Consider the following 5394-nt stretch of genomic DNA (forward strand, 5'->3'; position numbering starts at 1 on the left):
AAACCGCGGCCTCGAGAAGGCCTCGTGGCGCAACGGTAGCGCGTCTGACTCCAGATCAGAAGGTTGCGTGTTCAAATCACGTCGGGGTCACAGTGTTATTTTCGGTGGGATAAGCTTTTCAAGTGAGATTTCTTTTTCGGGGGAAAAAAAAAAGCATCGCGTTATTATATGAAAAAATATGGAAACCTGAGTGTTTCTGTAATTTTTTTTCCCTAAAGCATCTGAGTTTTCTCCTAAAACAAAATTTTGAAACTTTTATTTTCATCTTACCGTTTCCTTCAAATCAACCAATTAAAATAGTAATACCTTTAATCTCATAGATATTTTAGATATCTTAACACAGAAACTCTTCTTCAATTGTTCACCAATTCTTCTTCAGAAAATATATTTTGGAGCAATAAATGTTTTTTATCGAAAAAAAAGTAGCAATAGTGAATAATTTTAAAGTAATAATGATTGTTCATAGTCCTCTTAAAGGAGTGATTTGATTTTTGGCGGTTTAAGTTCCACTTGCCAGTGGTGTTCATAATTTTGTACTCCATTATTTTCACTTGTCATTGTGATCAGAATAAAATTCTATTGTCTTTGTAATTATCATTTTAAAGAACACCTGAATTCAAGGATAATGCTGTGAGTCATTAAACAATTCTGAAGTTAGACATTCTGGCTATCTTGTTAACTGCAGTTTTGTTTTTTCTCATTATCTAAAATGTTACCATGTACATTCTTTTTTTTTTTTTTTTCGCCTCTGCTGAATTTGGTCTACAACATGAATTCCTGAAACACCAGTTCCAGGGTTCAAAGAGTTCCTTAACTGAACAGCTAACTGTACTGCTGTCCAAAGGTTGTTAATTTTTCAACTAAAAGCGATTTTTCTTTTTTCTTTCATTTTCTCTCTTTTTAAAGGACCAAGTAGGTTTTAATTATCGTGTTCTTGTATTTGGTTCACTTTTTTAAATGGTTTTAATCATCTCTGATGTTCTCTCCATGAAGTAAAACATAGGGGTATTAAATAAAATATTTTGTATTTAATTTGTAGAAATCAAGACCATCCCCAAGAAAAAGAAATGCAAAAAAGTAAAATGGCTGTCTGAGGAGGCCTTACAAAGAGCTGTGAAAAGAAGAGAAGGGAAAAGAAAAGGAGAAAAGGAAAGATATAAGCGTCTGAATGCAGAGTTCCAAAGAATAGCAAGGAGAGTTAAGAAAGCCTTGCTCAGTGATCAATGCAGTTGGTGATGGACAGGGAGGCCTGGCGTGCTGCGATTCACCGGGTTGCAAAGAGTCGGATGGGACTGAGCGACTGAACTGAACTGGACTGGAGGCAGATTGGTGGTACTCACTGTGGTCCACAGATTGGTGCCACTTCATGAAATGTTATTTTCAGGTTCAAGATGAGTAGAGAATTTGAGAGTTAAGTATTTAAAAAACTGTTAGAGCATTTGTCAGAGTACTTTTATAAATACTGTGCTATGCTGTGCTTAGTCGCTCAGTCGTAACCAACTCCTTGTGACCCCATGGACTGTAGCCCGCAGAGCTCTTCTGTCCACGGGAAATTCTGCAGGCAAGAATACAGAAGTGGATTGCCATTATAAATACTAGTTATAACCAAAAAATATGTCGTCGTGTAAATTTTATACTTTATTTTTCAAGGAATTTATTTTTAATGTAAATTATAAAAGCATCAATTTGTGATAGATTGAAAATAATTAAATAATTAAAACCGGTTCTTCCCTACTGATCATTTGAGAAGCACTGGGGTAAATAATGGAGATTCTGTTCACTAACTTGAACAGGGAGCTGATGGTTGCCTAGCTGCCAGAACAGATAGGTTTTGTTTTGCTTTGTGTTTTATGAATAATGCAAATCTCGATTTTATACTGGCCCATCAACTATTTCTGAAAGGCCAAATGCCTTCCGATGTAATGTGCAAGTGGGAATTTAAAGACTCCAATGGACAGAGAAACTGTATGGGGATCCATCAGGCATATCCCACCCATGCACAAGGTCCCTGACAGACTCTAGAAAAGTCTCCTTTCACTAGATTATGAGGGATAAAGTATACTGCAAGTGATAGGATCTTTCTAAAGCTCTTCATTAGCTAGTCACTCTATGCCACATGTGTGGCACTAAAAAACTCTAAGGCACTGAAATTGAAATGGGTCTGATTCTGGGAAGTGGTGTTGGGCTGACCCTGAGTGAAAACAGCATCACGTTTCCAGAAGCAAAATGCTTTTTCACTGGTGGCCACATTCATCAAATCTCTAGAGAGACATCATGCACAGATTTACAACTTTAAAAAAATCACAGGCTCCCAACAATAAAATTGTAAGCAACTGTGGCACCCTGCAGTTTCTACCACTGTGGCCCCTAGCTGCTTTAGCTGTAGGGGCTGGAAGACAAGGTTACTTTATCAGCCGCCTTTGCAGTAGTCATGTGATAGGGAAGCCCGACACAGTTTTAGCCCAGGAGAAATCTACTGAGAACTTTTTTTTTTCGGCGCCAGTGTGTGGCTTCTGGAGATCTTAGTTCCCCCACCAGGGTTTAACCCTGGCCCTCGGCAGTGAGAGCATCGAGTCCTAACCACTGGACCACCAAGGAATTCCTATACTGAGGACTTTTAGAAAGGCTTCTGCTTTGTCTGTTGAAAGAAACAGAGACAGTTGGCATTCATCTTGAAGTCAGAAGGGGAATGTTAAGAGAATCACAGAAGAGGTCAATGCAGACCTCTAACATTGTTCAGTTCCTGAGCCAGCTACATACTGGCTTTTTTTTTCTGGTTTATTGTTGTGGAAGAGAAAATAGATGTCTGTTTTATGTGCCATTGTTAACTGAGTTTCCTATTACTTGTAGCCAAAAGCGTTGTGAACTGATCTAGAAACCCATTTGGATTTATTTAATTTACATTGGGTTGAATCATATGAAATTGGTGTTTTCTGTAGGTCAGATGATTGTCAGTATTGCATCATTCAACCCACATAACTACTAACTCTCTAGATCTGTAGATGCGTATCGTTCAATCCACATAACTACTAACTCTCTAGATCTGTAGATGCGTATCGGTTAGTATGCTTATAACAGCAAATACCAAAACTCGTAACTTAGTGCATTAGGGAAGGAGACAGATTGGCTCATGGAAGAAAACTTAGTTGCTTTTGTTTTTTTCTCTTTTCACTTAGTCGTGTCCTACTCTTTGCGACCCCATGGACTATAGCCTGCCAGGCTCCTCTGTTCATGGGATTTCCCAGGAAAGAATACCGGAGTGGGTTGCCATGTTCTGCTTCAGGGGATCCCCCCGACAGGGAGTAGAACTAGCGTCTCCTGCTTTCAGTTCAGTTCAGTTCAGTTCAGTCGCTCAGTCGTGTCCGACTCTTTGCTACCCCATGAATCGCAGCACGCCAGGCCTACCTGTCCATCACCAACTCCTGGAGTCCATCCAAACCCATGTTTCTTGAGTCAGTGATGCCATCCAGCCATCTCATCCTCTGTGGTCCCCTTCTCCTCCTGCCCCCAATCCCTCCCAGCATCAGAGACTTTTCCAATGAGTCAACTCTTCACATGAGGTGGCCAAAGTACTGGAGTTTCAGCTTTAGCATCAGTCCTTCCAAAGAAATCCCAGGGCTGATCTTCAGAATGGACTAGTTGGATCTCCTTGCAGTCCAAGGGACTCTCAAGAGTCTTCTCCAACACCACAGTTCAAAAGCATCAATTCTTCGGCGCTCAGCCTTCTTCACAGTCCAACTCTCACATCCATACATGACCACAGGAAAAACCATAGCCTTGACTAGATGAACTTTTGTTGGCAAAGTAATGTCTGTGCTTTTCAATATGCTATCTAGGTTGGTCATAACTTTCCTTCCAAGGAGTAAGCGTCTTTTAATTTCATGGCTGCAGTCACCATCTGCAGTGATTTTGGAGCCCAAAAAAATAAAGTCTGACACTGTTTGTTTCCACTGTTTCCCCATCTATTTCCCATGAAGTGATAGGACCAGATGCCATGATCTTCGTTTTCTGAATGTTGAGTTTTAAGCCAACTTTTTCACTCTCCTCTTTCACCTTCAAGAGGCTTTTTAGTTCCTCTTCACTTTCTGGCATAAGGGTGGTGTCAACTGCATATCTGAGGTTATTGATATTTCTCCTGGGAATCTTGATTCAGCTTGTGCTTCTTCCAGCCCAGCATTTCTCATGATGTGCTCTGCATATAAGTTAAATAAGCAGGGTGACAATATACAGCCTTAACGTACTCCTTTTCCTATTTGGAACCAGTCTGTTGTTCCATGTCCAGTTCTAACTTGCTTCCTGACCTGCATATAGATTTCTCAAGAGGCAGGTCAGGTGGTCTGGTATTCCCATCTCTTTCAGAATTTTCCACAGCTTATTGTGATCCACACAGTCAAAGGCTTTGGCATAGTCAATAAAGCAGAAATAGATGTTTTTCTGGAACTCTCTTGCTTTTTCCATGATCCAGCAGATGTTAGCAATTTGGTCTCTGGTTCCAAACCAGCTTGAACATCTAGAAGTTCACGGTTCACGTATTGCTGAAGCCTGGCTTGGAGAATTTTGAGCATTACTTTACTAGCGTGTGAGATGAATGCAATTGTGCGGTAGTTTGAGCATTCTTTGGCATTGCCTTTCTTTGGGATTGGAATGAAAACTGACCTTTTCCAGTCCTGTGGCCACTGCTGAGTTTTCCAAATTTGCTGGCATATTGAGTGCAGCACTTTCACAGCATCATCTTTCAGGATTTGGAATAGCTCAACTGGAATTCCATCACCTCCACTAGCTTTGTTCGTAGTGATGCTTTCTAAGGCCCACTTGACTTCACATTCCAGGATGTCTGGCTCTAGGTCAGTGATCACACCATCGTGATTATCTGGGTCGTGAAGATCTTTTTTGTACAGTTCTTCCAGTTCATACATATACACAAGAATAAATTCCAGTTTATATTGATGACTTAAATTTTAAAAACAAAACACCAATAAGACTATTTGAGGCTTGAGGGAAACTTTTTCTAAGCTAAAACCCTGGTTGCCCCTGGCTCTCATTCCGCCTTTTCCATTGGGCCCCTGGATCTACGTCATGGGATACTTAGCCAATGAGAATTGGGGATGGGCGGCACGTTCAGCCAATGGGACCCGGGCGGGAGATTTGAAAGGACCTCGGCGGGGGTGAGGGGGTGCGGCCGGACAGATTCAGTTGTTGCCAGCGGCCAAGGCACCACGGGTTTCTTTCGGGATTCTTGCTCCGGGAGAGGCCAGGTGATCCGGCAGGTTGGTTGCTCTAGGGTGGAGAAAGGGTCCTGGAAGGGAGTGAGGCCGGTAGCAGGGTGGGGGCGGAGAGGCGAGTGCGGGAATGCGCTCTGATGAAGCTAGCTTTTGGACTTGCGCCCTTTCACCA

At 41.7% G+C, this 5394-nt stretch overlaps 1 protein-coding gene and 1 non-coding gene across 5 annotated transcripts in view; both read left to right on the forward strand.

The window, feature by feature from the left end:
* The first annotated feature begins 18 nt into the window (after nt 1-18).
* TRNAW-CCA lies at nt 19-90 on the forward strand. Its single transcript has one exon. It is a non-coding gene; the product is annotated as a tRNA-Trp (tRNA).
* Nucleotides 91-5163: 5073 nt separating this feature from the next.
* AURKB (aurora kinase B) overlaps nt 5164-5394 on the forward strand; it is a 5285-nt gene continuing 5054 nt past the window's right edge. For 3 of the 4 annotated variants that reach the window (XM_010843046.1, XM_010843048.1, XM_010843049.1), the window contains exon 1: nt 5164-5267. The gene's annotated coding sequence lies outside the window, so the exon portion shown is untranslated. The remainder of the gene's footprint in view (nt 5268-5394) is intronic. The other variant, XM_010843047.1, reaches the window with a different exon arrangement.

This window comes from Bison bison, unplaced genomic scaffold, assembly GCF_000754665.1.
Source record: "Bison bison bison isolate TAMUID 2011002044 unplaced genomic scaffold, Bison_UMD1.0 scf7180017864180, whole genome shotgun sequence".
NCBI lineage: Eukaryota > Metazoa > Chordata > Mammalia > Artiodactyla > Bovidae > Bison > Bison bison.